Source organism: Leopardus geoffroyi, chromosome B2 (genome assembly GCF_018350155.1).
Source record: "Leopardus geoffroyi isolate Oge1 chromosome B2, O.geoffroyi_Oge1_pat1.0, whole genome shotgun sequence".
NCBI lineage: Eukaryota > Metazoa > Chordata > Mammalia > Carnivora > Felidae > Leopardus > Leopardus geoffroyi.
The window spans coordinates 79,160,047-79,178,018 of record NC_059332.1 but is presented as its reverse complement, the minus strand read 5'-3'; positions in this window follow the sequence as shown (position 1 = coordinate 79,178,018).

The following is a 17,972-nucleotide window of genomic DNA, read 5'->3' as shown; positions in this document are numbered from 1 at the left end:
TATTTAAACCTCTCAACTTCAGGCTGTGAAGTATTATCATTCCCATTTGACAGATCGTAACCTGCACAAGGTCACACAAGTAGTAAGTGGTAGAGTTTGAATTTGCTCTTAGCTACTGCATTACTGAGTTGATAGCCACAAGCCATTACCATTTAGCAAACTGTGCTGTACATTTATTCTGTTCGATTCAAGCAACATTTATTGAATATCTACCATAGTAAGTCATCGAATTAACATCTAATGAAAGAAGGTGAACACTTAAACAGGTAATCTCAGTGCAATGCAATCTGTCTAAAATAGAGGAAGTTATCGGAAACCAGAAAGGGCACAAGTAACTGAATAAGGAATATTGATTATTAAAGCTGAATATTGAAGACCAAGTAGGAGCTTATTCAGGAAAAGAAGAAAGGGAAGATAAAGAATGTTATAGAGGAGATGGAGATAAAGAATATTATAGGGAGAGAAATTATGGTGGGGAGGGGAGGCAGGTGAGAGACTGAACAGAGCATGATATGTCCAGAGAATTAAACATAGTCTCATGTGGCTGGGGCATGGTACCCATAGGAGAGTAATGAGGACGAGGGCCAGGGGCTAGATCACCAAGGGCCATAGATACTAAAGAGATTTATTTTTCTTGATGCACTCCACTGTGATTTATAGAGGCCTGAGCAGATTTATAATATTAGGCAAAAAAGGTCAAAGTTTAGGGAGCCTTTTCTCCAGTTCTGCTAATTCAAAGAGATTTTTACAAAGCATTGTATACATATGTAAGAGTATCTCTTCCCACTTGGCTCAGTAGAGTGCCAAGAGGTGGGGGTGGGGGTTCCATATCCTGTTTCCCTATTAGCTGGCCACATATTTTCCTTCCTGATGACATTACTGTCACTGCTAGAAAGAGCATTATTCACTAGGAACTGAGGGACATCAATTAGCTCCTGAAACAGAGCAGTCATCAGTCACAAAGTGTTCCTGGTCATTATTCACCTGGGCGGGGGCAAACCCTCTGATCTCAGGATGACAGGGATGGTATTGAACACCAGCCCTTGAGGCCTCCAACCCTCTGCCCTCCTGCCCCCTTTGTAAATAAGATTATTGCTGCTGCTTCTGCCTGGTTTGCCCAAAGAGATACAGAAATCCTTCAGGGGACAAATAGATAAGGACTAAGAGGGAGAATCTTTTAAAACCTTCCAAAGCAAGCCAACCCTACACCTGACCCAAGTGTAATTATTTCATTCATACTGAATAACACAGACTACTCTTCAATTAAGAATTTGAGGTTATTAAGGGAAGGAAACAGCTAAAAACATTTTTTAAGTTACGCTATGGAGAGGGGAGTAAAGCTTTAAAATATTCTGTCATGAATCCTTTCCCAATTTAATTGCCTATTTCACAGTTTTTGTAAAGATTTTACTATACATATATTCACAAAGTCTACACAAAGAAAATTTGTGTATTTGAAGGGGGTGGTGTTGGGGGTTGCCATACTTTCTCCTTTCCTTTTTTCTTCCTTCCTTTTCTTCTTTCTTTCTTTCTTTCTTTCTTTCTTTCTTTTGATAGATTTTATTACTTGCATTTACAAACCTAACAACAATTTTTCTGGTTTGTGCCTCATTCAGATTTCTGATTAGTTTAGATAGGAATGGAGGCCATTTAGCCATTCAGTTCAGCCTCTGATTGCTTGTCTTGTTAAATCTCAATCTTTCTAACCTGGGTGACTATGAGCAAATTGTCTTACTCAGTCATCCAATGTAAGTATTTTCAAGTATCTCTTCCTATTGATTGAGGAATTAGAGAAAAGCCTTACAGAATGCCCTTAGTTTCCTAACAGAAGGAAAACCCCTATGAATTTTAGCATTATTCACTGAAATGAGATCAATCCAAATATCTCTTTGAATGACCCAGGAAGAGAGGAGCTAGACAGACAACAAGATAACGTGGCTGTGACAGCAGATATGGATTAACATAGATCTTGGTACAAGTTGCCCCTTCCAGTGGCACCTCAAGAAGATGGGGGCACATTTGCTTCCCGAGAGCCCCAGTCACAAGCCTGCTTGGTTGAGGTCCCTGGCTCTCACAGACATTGCAATGCCCAAGTGGAAGAGGAAGAGCAGAATTCACACGTGGGAGGAGGACTGTTGGACAGTGTTTTCTTTAGCAACAATTCTGATAAGTCCCAAAGCATGAGAGCTCTTTGTTCTAATCACATTATGTCCAAGCAAAGGGAAATAGGAAAAGAAATATTGATTCTGAGAAACTGATTATGAAATTAAATTCTTTAACAAGGTGGCCTCAGGAGATGCTTGCAGTAGAACAGAAAATTCTTGAGGCTTGGTGAGCATGTTAACAGACTGCCCCTGGTAGTTTGAATCTAGAAACAAATAATGCCGTGGTTAAAATGCGGTGCCCACCCATGGAATCAGCTTCTACGGCTCTCCTCTTCTAAGAGGCATACAGCTATCCTTCTTAACGATGAAGAGCCAGGTCTGCTTCTAAGGACATTAGGCAGGTAACCAAGATTTTATCTCTCATCTTAGGTGGAAGGATAAGAATACCAAAGTGAGGGAACAGTCATGAACCAAGGGCCTTGGTGAGGCTCAATGCCATTATTCTTATTGCTATCATCCCTGACAGTACATACCACAGTCAGACTAAAAAGAAAGTTTTTGCCTTTGTGTCCAGGGCTAGAATATTTGGAGTGAACCAAACGGATGTCAGGCAGTCGGCCAAGAGAAACTAAAAGTTTAGGAAAAATCAGCTTTCCTAAACACTTGAAAGTTTGGGGGCTTATTTGTCATGGCACTATATATTTGTGCTGGAAATCTGAAGCCATCTGCACAAATGACAGCAAAGAGACAGCGCAGTCATCTGGAAAATGGGAACTAGAAACACTAGCTTTTGTCTAGGGATGGAAGAGCAGGGATGAGGTATAAACCGCAGAAAAGAGTATGAAATTTGCAAATGAAAATGAGCTCAGTCCAACTGGCTGGGTCTGAACAAAAATTCTGTAGGCGACTGATTCAAGTGTTTGCAAAGATATTAGATCTAGAAACTTAAAGTAAAGACAAATACACCCAAATATACAAAAACACAATAACCAATAGATTTAACATTACATAAAGTAGAAGCTTCTAAACCTGGCTGTATGAACTGGTCTATTTGCTTTTCTCCTATATACAGAGAATGAGTGTTCAAGAAATGTAGGGACCTAATCAGGTGTGGCCGATTAAAAACCTATGTCCAATTTACAATCAGCACTTCTGGGCTTGAGGATAAGTCGTTCGCCTACCAGGTAGTCAATGAAAAGCATCTTGGCAGACTTAGCTAGACAGGTGTTTTAAGACAACTTGATATATTCAAATTCAAGTTCATAAAAAAGACAAATGGGGAGGGAATTATTTCCTCACAAAAATACTTTGCACCTGCGAAAGAGCTCGTAGCAGGGTATGCTTTGAGTTGTCAACTCCTCTGGTGGATTTAAAATGCAACTAAATGTTTATAAATCCAATTTATAAGAACTTTTCAGATACAGCTCTATTGTTCAAAGTGAGACGTTCCTGCAGTTTAACACTTCTCCGCCCATCCTACCTTCTAATTCCACACAAGTGTTTCTTGTATCCTTTTGTATTCGCTAACCCACAACTGTTTGCTGTGAAGAGACTGACAACTGAACGTATTTGGTTCTTCAGGGCACAGGACCCCGCCACAAATTTGACATTGTGTTAGGGATATAGGCGAGCCCCAGCTCTTCACGGTAATAGTGAGTGGAATAAAGTGAGTAATGAAATCCATAAATAATCCCCAGATGTCCAAATCCTCGATAGCCAAATATGAAACATTCTGTAAAGATTGTTCCACTGATGCTGACAAGTGGGAGAGGAGGCCTATTAAAGTCTCATGCCCTCTCTCGCTGACCTCGGTCTGCTGACAAAAATAGCAAGCAGGCAAGTGGTCAGAGGGCGGGCAGCACCAGGCCTGGGAGCAGAGACACTGGGCAGGCTGCCTAATTAGCTCCTAAATAACAAGGAGAAGACCATAAACAAGGCGGAAGCAAGCCAGAGGGGATTTTGCTTCCATTTAGCAATAAATTTGTCCATGTCCACTGGATGCCAAGTGGACTAAGCGCTTGGCCACTGGACTAAGCGCTTGGGCCTAGCATGGTAGCCCGGACCCTCTCCTAAGGCTATCGGGGACGGCCCTGGCCACTGACCATCTCCTGCCACAGTGGCTCCTTACACCTACAGGGGCTCGGCGAGGCTGCTGTGCTGCGGTGGAAAGGGTGCAAGCCCGGGCTCGAGGCCTGACGTAAGAGCAGCCTCTGCGCTTGGCTGTACTTCTTCCCTGCCCCGAAGAGGAGGCCCCTGCAGTCCTCGTGGCTGCTTGGGGGGCCACCTGGCCCAAACTGCGATGAAGTGGTATCGCTGCCGTAGCTCTACCTTAAGTCTGCGAAGTGCGGTCTTGACGGAAGGTTTTCTTGGGGAGGGTTTAGAAAATGAGCGAGCAGTGCCAGTGATGTCAGATGCGCTGTGTCTTTCCACCAGCGTCCGATAGGCCCGATCCTTTGGTTCTGTCCCACCTCCCCCCTAAGCTACCTCCAAGGGCGCTGACAGCCTGAAGGGGAGTGTGGTGTGTGCAGCCAACACTGAGGAGAAAAGTGGCAAACCTCTGCCACAGAGCTGCCCTGCTGGGACGATTCTTTTTAAAATATGGTTCTGTCTTCTGTGATCAAATTCAGTGTCACCTCACTGTCTCTGGAGCCTCCTGGGTGACTCAGTAGCAATCAGTCCGTGCATAGAATTCATAGGTGGAGTCAAACTCTTTGCTATAGATGTTTTGTTTTTCCAGCGTTCATATATATGCAAAAAATTGAAGGCATTAAAATAAAAAACAAACAAACAGATGCTTCTCAGGAGATTCAGCGGCACACTTGAAACTTCTCCATGTCACTGATACTAGTGTTTATGTCAGTACCAATTTTACTTCTACTTTTGGAAACATAGATTGAAAAACTTGTGCCTTTGACTTCCCCAAACAGAACTGCACCATGATTCTCAGCTCTCAGATATCACATTATGATGCTTTGGTACAATTGCTTTTTGCTACATTGTTCTTAACTGTTTAGCTGGGCTAAAGCACTGCGCAAAGACCAAATTCTTTCACTCCATTTCTTATCAATAGTTGTCATGAACCAGAATTTGATTATTTGTTGATTTATATGTTATTCATTCAACAAACACTTGTGCCAATCTATCCCTATCCTAGGAAAATAAAAGCCCTTAGGAGGTTCTATGGTTCTGCGATAATTGATAGTACACATGCAGTCCTCTGCAGCCATGGATCTATGATTCCTCGATTTAGAATATCTATTACATTTTTGTCAACATTCACTTCTCCCTCCAAAAATGACTATTTTTACCAAGCCCCATGAGATAGGAAGTCACCTGTTAGGTGTTGGGATAGAGAAGTGTAAGTGACACAAGACTTCCTGCTAAGAAACAATATTGATTCTGTGCATTTCACACTGCATGGGACTGGTTTGCAAGGCAGGGAAAGGTGGAGGATGTTAACCTCACAGATGGGGGCAATGAGCGGTTGCTAGGGGAGGAGAAGCTGTGGTTTCTCCATTAGAAATGAGTTCAGATGAACAAGATCCTTTATTGCAAGATTGCAAACGTCCTCATGACATATTGAACTTCTCAGTCATTCATACCTTAGTATACATACATGTTTTAAATAATAGCTTAGATTATATGTATTTTTAAATAAGCATTTTTACTTCACTTACTATGTGTACTGTAGTAGATGACCTCATAATGAGAGCATCTTTCTGCAATACTCAGGACAGTTCTTCCCCAACTTAAAAAAAAAATGTCACCTCATGCATAGAAAGTATTTGTGTATCAATTACGTGAGAGTCGATTGCTGCAGCTGCTCATGGCTAGAAACCACTGCCCTGAAACTCTACCCAGCCACCCTAAGGACTGTGCAATGTACCTGTAACCTATTTCTGGCACATTGGCTGTAAATGTCTGACTTAAGGAAGCTGATTTAATTGGGTAATGATATAGGATAGGGAATTTTGGAGCTTGAAATATTTGGAGGGAGTTGAAAGGCTTTGAATAACCAAAGGGTAGCAAGAAGTCTTCAATTCTTTTAATCTGTCTGAATAGGAAATGAGAGGGGTTTTCTTTATCAATTGTTAGGATGTCACTAGTAAGGTTTAAAAGCCATATGGTTCTGGTGCTTAGTGGGGAGAGCCTTATAACCTATGACACTATATAAAGCCTAAGCTTTAAATAATATATGTCTACTGTATACATTCTGATATATTGTCAACTTCCTCTTCAGATCAGACATCGACTCTTCTGGTAATTCTCCTGGGAACATCTTGATCTCGTATGTGAGAAAGCCAGGAGGCTGCTTGCACCACCTCAGTCTAATGCCTTTTAGGCTTCCAGAGTTCCTGCAATGGAATAAGTGCTTAGTCTGCACTGAGAATTTCAATTTCTAAATAAACATTGTAGTAAGTCATTGTTTCTGAATAAAAATGGTTGAAAGACGGTTTTGATGGGCTGCAATGTGAAAAGTCCTATATTCTTTTAAAGTTAGTAATAATGACGTTGCACACATATATGGCATTTTCCTGTACTTGGAAAGTGTTTTCCAATAATTTATTAGTTTCACTCAATTGAATGCATTTGCCCTTTGATTTTCATGGTTCTTATTGTAGGCACATTCTTCTATTTCCCAATAATAACTGGCCTTGTGTGGCAGAATCTTTCATTTCTGTTTTAATTTCTATAATTCTTTGACCCAAGAAGTCAGAAGTCACTTACAAACAAATTGCTTTTTAAAAGCCCATCAGGCAATAGCCATTACCTGCCATTTGCAGATGTAGATACTGCCATTTACAAATGTAGATTCTAGAATCACCTGAGAATTCCTTTGCTTTAAGGTCATGTACAAATACATAGTAGGTTTGGGAATTAAAGCGTTCTAGCCACTGTAATACCCTCTTTAAATGATGTAGCGAGGGTAAGGTGGGGACAGTAAGCAGAGACTAGTGAGGAAACAAACAGTCCAATGGAATTACTCCAAATTAAACCAATGCTTCGAAAATTCCCTCAAGCTCACTGCATGCATATATGAACTTGCAGAATAACTGAGGTTAAGTGCAAAGTTTAGAATACAAAGGATCCTCCACCTGTGGGAGGTTTGCCTGCAAAAAGCTGGTGTCCTCTTGTCCATAAATCCAGAGACTCTGAGGCAGTTAAGTTTACAGAAGTTTAGCTGATTAACAGTAGAGGTTCTGGAATCTGAGTGTGTGGGTTCACAATCCAGCTCTACCACTTTGTGACCTTGGGCAAGTCACTTGACCTCTCTCCATCTCCAGTTTTCCCCATTTGCACCATTTGAGTGTTCAGAAGAAACTACATAAAGGGCAATGAGTCAACCATTTGAAGCTTGGAAACTAATCATTCTCATCTTTCCTTATTGTCCTCAACATCTGTTCCTGAAATAACCAGTTTCCCATCCCGAAAAATCTGTTGAGATAGGTGCCTTCTACCTCAACAAGTGTCCCTATGTCATGGGGTGTTTCTTGGCTCTGTGGCAAACAACCCCTATCCTTGTTGCCCCTAGCATGGTCTAACCTTGGTCAAATACCAAGGGGGGTGGTGCTTTGACCTAGGAAATCCTCTACTTCTCATGGCAAAGTGTCATCAGGAGCACTTTTATCACAGATTGGTTCTAAAACAAACTCCAAGCATGCTACTGAAATTTACATTAAAATATTAGGGATCTCCTACTGGTTTCCAATATTCTGGCTATCCACACAAAAGATATTCCATCTGTCAACCACTTTCTTGTCCTTCATCTAAAGAAAAGGTCAATGTCTCCACTTGGGAATTTACTTTAGTACTGCATTCAAATGCTGCCAAACAAGCAGCCCCACCCCCCACCCCTTGGTGTTTTTTTTTTTTTTTTTTAATTTTTTTTTTCAACGTTTATTTATTTTTGGGACAGAGAGAGACAGAGCATGAACGGGGGAGGTGCAGAGAGAGAGGGAGACACAGAATCGGAAACAGGCTCCAGGCTCTGAGCCATCAGCCCAGAGCCTGACGCAGGGCTCGAACTCACAGACCGCGAGATCGTGACCTGGCTAAAGTCGGACACTCAACCGACTGCGCCACCCAGGCGCCCCTACCCCTTGGTTTTAAAATGACCTGCAGCTTAATCTACTTCTCACCTCCGCCCACCCATCAAAATGCTTTGCAGTCTCCAGTGTAGAACACTAAGAGAGGCCTTCTTATATTTGATATCAAGCATTTTCTTCCACTATAGAGTGGAAAAGCACTATACTCTTATTGAGGAAATACATCTTCCTTTCTCCTTCTCCACCCTTCCCCCAGCTCAATGCTAAGTCACCAAATATTGTTTTCAGTTGGCCCTATTATTAAGGGAGAGGGATGAATTCTTGGCATCCACATGCATTCCTCTTTGTCCTTTATAGATAGTGATTATGTCTAGTGAAAAGCATCACTATTAATGCTATTCTGCAGGCACGGCATGGACTGACCTGGTTACCTAGTGACCACAGATAAAAAGATATCTCTAGGAAAACTTCCTCCAAATGCTAAACAAATACCTTACAAACCAATTTTAGGGATGAAAACTATGTCTAGACTAGGTTCAGCCTCAAAGACGCTATGATCTGAAACGGTTGCTTAAACTTCAAGTGAAGCCAGCAGTTTGACTTTTGTTTGGGGTGGACAGTCCCAGGGATGGAGCAAGAACACACCATCAGTCTCTCTGTCAGCGGTTCAGGACACGGAATTGCCCATTTGATCTGGCCTGACCTGGACCTGCGGTAGCCCTGGGCAGGCTAACCATCTGTCATCCCTTCTAAGAAGTCTTCATTAAATATATCTTCAATATATACATAAGATAAAAGTTGAGTATTACTCAGAAGGATGGACAAAAAGAAGGCCACGGTATTGGCCTTGTTTCCATTTGTATGCCCCATCACAAATTAAAAGCCCCACAATTACCTCAATCTTCTTTCCTTAGAAGGTATTTTATGACCAACCACTTAGGTACTTTAAGTAACAGGTGAGTGGCCGGATGGTGGGCATGATCCACAGAATGTATTCTTGGCAAAGTCAGCCTGTGTGTACGGCTGGCCCTTACTCCTGGTCTTTGGGTAGGAACCTCTCCTTGTCCCTCTGGATGATCATGGAGCCCCCTGCTGGAAGCAACAGGCCCATGTTCTACCCCCCTGAGGGTAGTGAAGAGGGGAAATCAAACAGACTATAATTAGCTATTGATTTCTTCCTTAAGATTTTACCAAGATTCAATTTAAAAAACAAGGTCCTTTGAATCTAAATTAGTCCTCAGAAAAGCCCATGAAAAGCTGAAGGCACAATAGGAGTACCTGGAGCCAAGTAATTTTCAATGGCTCCATTCCAGGTGCTGTTAGGGTGTTTTTAACTGCAGTAAAGAGCTCCCTCCATTAGACTTGAAATAAAAGCCAAGTGCAAGGATTCTCAAACTTTAGCTTGCATCAGAATCAGCTGTAGTATTTGTTAGAACACAGATTTCTGGGACTTACGCAGAGTTTTCAATCAGTAGATATGGTATAGAATCTGAAAAATGGCAATTATAACAAGCTCCCAGGTGATGCTAAGTAAGACCATCATTTTCTCAGCCTCCTTTCAATATTTTAATATTCCTCTGCCTCTTTTCAATATTTGTCTTTGCATTTAGAATGTAAGTGTCTTGGGGCGCCTGGGTGGCTCCGTCAGTTGAGCGTCCGACTTCGGCTCAGGTCATGATCTTGCGGTCAGCAGGTTCGAGCCTCATGTCAGGCTCTGTGCCTCAAGCTCAGAGCCTGGAGCCTGCTTCAGATTCTGTGTCTCCCTCTCTCCCTGCCCCTTGCCTACTCATGCTCTCTCTCTCTCTCTCTCTCTCTCGCTCGCTCTCTCTCCCAAAAATAAACATTAAAATTTTTTTTTTTAGAATTTAAGTGTCTTGAGGGAAAGAACAGTCTACAATAAACTTAGTTTCTGAGGGTTGATGGGGGGTGGGAGGGAGGGGAGGGTGGGTGATGGGTATTGAGGAGGGCACCTTTTGGGATGAGCACTGGGTGTTGTATGGAAACCAATTTGACAATAAATTTCATATATTATAAAAAAATAAATAAACTTAGTTTCTTCCACATTATCTCAAGTACTTGTTAATTGAATAAATGCCATTTTATTTATTACTTAATTTTTGGCTTCCATCTCTCTCAAAATCTTCTCTGTCTTAATGAGAATGGGAGTTATACTAACAAAGGCTAATGTTCATTAAAACAGCCTAGAACCTGTGCTAAGTGTTGACATATATAATATCACTTAATTATGACAACAATCTTCTGAAGAGTTTATATTATTCTTCCCTACTTTACAATGGAAGAAACTGAAATATAGAGATATTAAGTAATTTGAGACAGGTTACATTACTAGTAAATTCTATGCCCAAGACTGAAACCAGGGGGCCTGACTCCAGGTTCCTAACTACTTATTACTGTGCTTTCCTCATACCTCTTTGTAAATATCACCATAAGCTATTTATGATCTGCCCCCACTCACCTCTCTACCCTTTCCTTCACCTTCACATCCAGTAGCCTAGACATACCATGTTGTTTCATCATGCACCTTCTACTTTTAGTGCCTCTCCCTCTTTATGGGTCTGGAAAACGCCCACTCATCTTTTGATACTCAATTCAGGCATCTCCAGCTCTACAAAACTTTTCCTGACTGCCCAGACCCAGAAGATAGACTTGACCACTGCCTCCTTTACACCCTCTTTGTACCCTATTCATCGACAACATTTTATTGCTTTTTCTGCATTGTTGTGGTCTGCCCTAGAATGTGATCTCTGCAAGGTCAGAGACTGCATCTAAACTGGCTTTGGTATCTTCAGAACTTAATATAGATCTTTACAATGGACATTAATAAACATTACATAAAATTCCCCTATTCTCATAATATTTATCATTAATGTGTGAAATAAAAACATCTATTTTTTATACATAACCTCTCATCATACCTTACTTATCCCTTTTTAACAGTAAAAAATTTTAATCTCTATATTCATTTTCAGAAGTTCTATTTAATTCTTTAAAAATCTACATCGTCTCAAATGTGTTATGCTCAAAACCTGGGTAGCTAGTTTTCATTTGTTTTTATGTCTTGACTCTCCTTCATGGTGATTCATTTCCTCGTGTGGTTTGTAATTTTTTAATTTGTGAACTCATCTTCTGCAGAGCCTATTTTTCCCTGGAGATCCTGATTGCTCTGAATGTGGGAGAAAAAAATAAAACACTTTTGAGTCCTTTCAGATGTGTTTTCACTGGGGATTTCAAGTCATTTGATAGTCCAAAATCAGCTTCTAATGCTAATTTCATGGTTTAAGTTTCTGTACCACCCTAGTAGAATAAATTCAGACTAAACCTACATTTGGCACAACCCACATGTGGCTTTAAATTTCTCATAAGCAACTCTTTCCCTTTCCCCTGAGGCCTTGGATAAATAGTAAGCTTTATTTCTGTTTTTCTGAGCTGGTAGGAAAAGTTTTTCTAGATCTCTTTACAAATAGAGCAGCTCTTTAAGACTTTAAGCTCTGTGCACAGAGTTGTTTTTCAGCCTCCAACCTGACACAAGTCCAAAGCTATGTCTCTGGTACCCAACTTCTGGACTCTAGGTACATATCTGCCCAACTCCCTTGGGCAAGTGGCATCAGCTTCTGCTTACTGTTCTGGTTTTGGATTCTTTCTTAACTTCTGCCACTTTGGATTTCCTTTTCATTTTTTGAGCTATGTACTAAATAATTGGCAGAGAAATCTTTTTTCCAGCACTTGAATTTGCATCCTTGTCTTCTCAGTCTTCCATGTTGTTGAAAATCCCCCTTAAGATTTTCAAATTTTTTCATATGCTTTTTTCATGTGATCTACCCAAAAACTGTCAAGAAAGACGAACAAGGTTGTAGGCCCTCTTACACTAGGTAACTCTGTAGATTGAAACAGTCTAAGAGACTAAACTAAGTGCTCATAGATATTAAGTTACCTCACCAGTTTGAAAAACTCAGGTCTTCTAGTTTTAGCCTAATGGTAAGGTCCAAGGATTTAATCAATGCCTAGTAAAGACAAAGGTGGCCTTTTGGCAGGTAGTCCTAGGAAGACCACCAACTTGCTTTTCTGTGGGCTCTGGACTGAGGTTGATTCTCTGGGATCTTACCTTGCTCCACTCTTCTCTCTCACATCTACATCCTTTCTCCTGAGTATTTTGGTAGATATCTACCATTCTCAAACACACTAAACTCATTCTTTCTCACCAGGAATCTTCTAAGATGTCTCCCAAACTTTATAAATTTACCCGAAGCACTTTTTGTCCATAGGATTCATTCTCCCTTCCCTAATCACAGTGAAGATGTTTATCACCACCCTACATCTTTCTGCTTCAGCTCCATCCTTTTAGCTCACACACCATTCTCCCACCTGCAAATGGAAGAAATTAGAAAGACAGATCAAATATAAGCCATAAGAGAATGATTTAAAGACCTGTGGATCTACTTAAGAATTAAATGCCTGTAATAAAAATTATGTACCTTATCTGTCTTTTTTAATCCAAATTATTATACTCTAGGCTCTCCACGGGATGAAAACTATCTCCAAATGCAGTGTTCTCTGAGATGTTTGGGTCCCCATGTAAAAATAGCAAAGCCTACATATAGAAGACAATCATGGTCCACTCGGAACTGGCCCCTTCAAACACACCCAGCCCAAGAGCCATAGGTGTCCTAAAAAAGCAAGAGTAAGGGTCAGAATCCTAAAAAAAACAAGAGCAAGGGTCAGTTAAGAGAATTCACTTGGGTCACCCACTTTCTTCTACTTTAAATCTTTTCTCTCATTGAATCTTCTTGGTTCCTGAAATGTTTGGCTTTGTGTCTTAGCTTTTTGTTTGTTTAGACTTGTCTCAATTTAGTGAGTTGCCTCCAACTGTTTTCCTTGGCCTGACTACAATCCCTTTGGAAACACGTTCTGGAATGTTTTTGTCACAGATCTCAGGTGACAATAAGAAACACTCTGTTAGCTGGATTTCAAAGGGTCCCATTTCTATCTTCCATACAGGAAGAGAGATCAAACCCTTTCACTCTTTGAATACTAATGAAATACCAATAGAATAGATAGTGCAAATGTATACATAAGTCCTACATCAAACATTTTATTACACACTCTAAATAAATTAGGAGCAAATGTCAGATCCTCACACTAGATTGAGGAAAATTCTGCCTCCCTGCCACCAAAAACCCTGCGAAAGCCAAAAAAGTCTCACTAACTCCAAATTTCATTATAAGCAGAGAAAAAAGAAAATATTTACAAATGGAAATCAGAAGGGTAGGCACTCCTGAGTATTGGCTTCAAAACATCTTGTTAATTAGTCAGTCTTTGTGGTCTTCTTACTTTAGGTCAGTGTATGCAAGGGAAATCTATGTAGAAGCACTTGTTTTTCTTGGATTACTTATTGCTAGTAAAAGACATTTATGCCAAAATGGAATGTTTAAGGTTATCTTCTTGTTGAAGATGACACTTGTCACAGTGCGATTGCCAGCAACAGGAAGAGTTAAAGCAAATAGTTTAATATTACCATGTCTGAGATGTATTCCATTAGTGTCACAGCATGTTGGATTAAAGACATTTTTCTAGCATGTTACATCTCTACTGTCCCTTCATGTTTATGGGCTGCTGCACCAAAAAGAATGAAAGGGTCACCCAGCGGTGATCTGAAGATGTGTTAGGATAGGAAGCTATTCTTTTAACGCATTATCATTATTATTATTTTTGTTCACGAAAAGCACTCAAAAAGCTTGGATTAAAAGGTTGGCAATTCAACTGTAGACAATGCACAGTGTTCCGGGGGCAAAGGTGACTTAGATGATTCCACCCTGCCATCATAATCTCCCCAATTTTGGCACACAGATCCTTTAGATGGAAGGTATTAAGGAAACCAGGTTGGCACATAAAGGCTGTTTATCTTCTCCTGTGGTTCCGGTACAGAGCTACTGCCTTCTGATAATTTGACTTATTTGTGGACTCTCTGACTCTGGTCAGTAAGTGCAGTCTGAGAACTTGATACTCGTGTAGAGAGAACTAGAAGTTTGTGGAACATGACAATCTTGTCCACCAGGAGTCCACTTACGTGCATCTACTGGGGGCAGTGAAGGATGTTGTTGATGAATGTTAGCCCGGCTGCTCCTGAAATCAAATGTTTTCTTCGGGGTATAATATTGCTTTATTCAGGGACTCTGCAGGGTTTCTGTGGCATTGGGCTTTGTTTGAAAATTCAAAGAATTCTCCAATGGCAAGCTTGGCCGTTGTAAAAAATAATCAATTAAAAGCCCAAGCGCTTTAGACACTATGAAAGCAAATCACAAATGTCCCTGGTTTGCATCTGAAAAAAAAAAAAAGAAGAAAGATTGAATGTTATTTTAGTATCAAGGACATCTGTCACCTAATGGGGTGAATTCTGTCTACAAAGAAACTATAAGCAATGGAAAATGCCAAGGTCTATCACTGCATTTGCAGGTTAAACTAGATAATATGTTCTAAATATTTTATTGTGTAATTGGTTTGATATATTGCTTTGCAGGGGCTGCAGAGGTGTGAAGAAAAAGGCGACTGCCTTTCTTCACATGCTGTAGTCCTATCCGTTACGCTAGTATTTCCACCACTTGGTCCCACTGATTTCCCAGAGACGTTTTCCCCCAGCATAATGTGTTTTGTTCTTACTTATGCATTGGATATATCACCCTCATAGAGCTGTCTCTTTCCCCACTGCATGAGCTTTATCGGTATCCGGACATAGCATTATCCACACAGCACAGTTATACTTCTGGGGTCTGCTCTGGATGCGAACGGTCAGAAACATTCTTTCTGGCAAATCTGTTCAGGAAATAAACATGGAATATATCACCTTTGCCTTGGGCAAAGAGAGGGAAGAGGACCCTGAGCTGTACATTTCAGATAGAGGCTTGCTCCTGCCATAAGAGGTGAGAAAGCTATGGATCCTGGGGAGGATTACAGCCCTTGCCTGGAGCAGGACGTGTGGCTCTGGAGCTCCAGAAAGCAGGGCCTCACTACACACTTTGCACAGCCCAGCTCTGTTTTCTCACACGGAGAGGAAAGTCAAGAACAATAATAATAGCTGACACCTATATTGAGTGCTTACCACCGGGCATTCTAAGTGCTTTAAGTATGTTAAGTCATCTAATCCTCTCAATAGCCTATTTATGTATGAAGCAGTTGAGGCACAGAGAAGTTTAGCCCTATGTCCAAGGCTACAGAGCTGGCAACAGCCGAATGGGAATTTGAGTCCAACCAGTGTGTTCCATGCTTGTTACTCTTCAAATCTTACTGAATCTGCATTGAATGTCATTGTCAATGCAAAACACATAAGTACTGAAAAGAAGGGTCATGGGTTGAGCTCAAATTTTGAAAACACACACCAAGTACTAGATACTATGACAAACAGTAGTGCCTAAGAAACAAAGATAAAGCCCAGATCTTCAAGAGCGGCTGTCTAAAGGAAAAAGTCAGGTAAAATAGAATAATATCACCATGATTGTCGCTGTCGTGGTGATGTGAGTGTGCGTGTCTAAAAGAGAAGGACACGATCTAGTTCTTGTCAGATTTGTTTTCTAGCGGAGTCTCAGCTTTTCCTTCACAATGGGCCCTTAAGTATGGATGACAGTTGACATTTCAATCAGTTTTATACTCATGGAGAGACCTTTCCTGTTCCCCTTCGCTTCATTTTGCATACTTGTTTGCATATATCTTCATAAGTGATGAACACGTTTCTTCATTAGACCAGTTTTTTTTTGTTTTAATTCCTATTGTTTCTCTTATCCTCCAATCCCTTTCTTTGAAAGTGCTTATTTCTTTCTTTTCCCCTCAGCCCACCTCTAGGTGGTTGTTGCTTTCTAGACAGCATTTCACTCACTATCAGGACGCCCTTTCTCAGGCTGTGCTGAATATTTGAGCTCAGACTGCAGGTCCAGAGGTTCTTAGATACCAGGTGTAGCGCCTCTGCTATTGAATTACTGAGTTGGGTCACCCCCAGTTACCTGATTAGGATGAATCACCTCATGATGGAGGGTGAAAGAGGATGAGGAAAAGTTCAGAGGAGGAATCCCAGGAGGAAAACAACCTGAGGTCTAAGAGGAGAAGACTGTGTTGGAGTAAGAGTCACCAAATGATCTCGGAGACTCAGAGGAGATTCTCTCCGTGGAGGTGAAATGGAGGAGGGAAAGGCCTTGCTGGTGAGAGAAGCCTGTTGTGTCCTCTTCCTTGATAACAATAAACACCAAAGGACCAGTCCAACCCCTTTGGCTTTAAATCGGGGTTCCAGGACCTGTAAATAGTAGGAGGAAACAAATACTACTGTGGAAATAGGACTGACTACATAACTGTGGTGCCTGGAGCAAAATGAAAATGCAGGTCCCATCATGAAAATGTTAAGAACTTTAAGCTCATGACAACAAAGTATTAAAGCAGGCACAGGGCCCTTCTAAGTGTGGGACCCTATACAACTCCACAGGTCACCAGCCCTTGAAGACAGCTTGCTGGGAAGCCCCAGAGAAAGGAGAAAGTGTCTCCTTCTGCTGGAGAACCGTTTATCTCACAATTGATAATTGGGTTTTGCCTGTGGGCCCAATAAAGGAGAAGACACATGACAATGATAGGCACGCTGTTGGAGGACTTGAGGAAAAACATACATTTTATAAGCAACTGTCAGACACACAAAAAAATCTGTGATAAAGTTGTATGAGCAGTTAATAATCTCCCCAGCAGCAGAAAGCTATCATCTCTGTCTGTGTGGGTATTTGGAGATAACTCCAAATTGAAAGATATCGCCCTTGAGGCTACAGCGTTAGATTCAAAGGTAGTAAAAAAAAAAAAAAAAAAAAAAGGAAGGGAAAAGAGGAAAAAGAAAGGCCTAACTTGGAGAGACTGGATGATAAAGAAGAGAGAGTTGCCAGAGAAATGAGCAAGCAAGGCTGTGTGCACGCTTGTGTCACGTGCACGTGGGCTGTGAGGGAGAGGGAGGGGAAGACACCCGTGAAAAATGCGGATGGATAAGCAAATGGGAAATTGTATAGGTTAAGGACTCAAAACAAATACTGAACTACAAACGATTTTCTTAGGAAGAAAAATGGTCGATCAGTTGAGTGCATGGGAGCTGGGGGGATGGGCTGGAAGAACTCTGATTAATCAGCTTGGAAATCCTTAAATTAGTAACTAATGAAAAACAAACTTGCTTTTTTCTCTCCTCATTAATTTGTCTTATGTGAAGGAAATTACATTGACAATAAACAGTAAAGAACTGAACATTTTGTTAAAACAGAAGATACAACTGTATTATTAAATAAATACACAGCACTCCCTCTCCAATTAGCTACTGTTTATAGAGTGCAATGCGATTCCCAAGTGGAGGGTGCTACAAAATTGTGTGTTATGATAGTTTTGATTACTGGTAAAATGACCACAAATTAAGGAGGGATACACGCTACATGGGAATATGTGTTTGAGAAAGCTACCATGTAAGGAAAAAATTGATACAGATGACTGTTTTCTGGTTCAAAGGGTCTGAAAACCTCCTCTGGGAGAATGACAGATGCACATACCAGCTTTGCACGTTGCACCTGCACGGACTGCGTTCTGGGATGAGTTGGGGCCAGAAAGGGTCAGAGAGAACCCGTTTACAGCTGTTTTTCACACTGGAGTTTTTCTACCTCTTGCCCAGCACCTGAACAAAACTGACAGGGATTCTGATAAATACACCACAAGGACAGGAAATCTTGTCCGTGTCACTGGGCTGCTGTCACATGGGGAGGCTCGAAAGGGAAACTCCCACAGACTCTTGGAAACTGGGCTT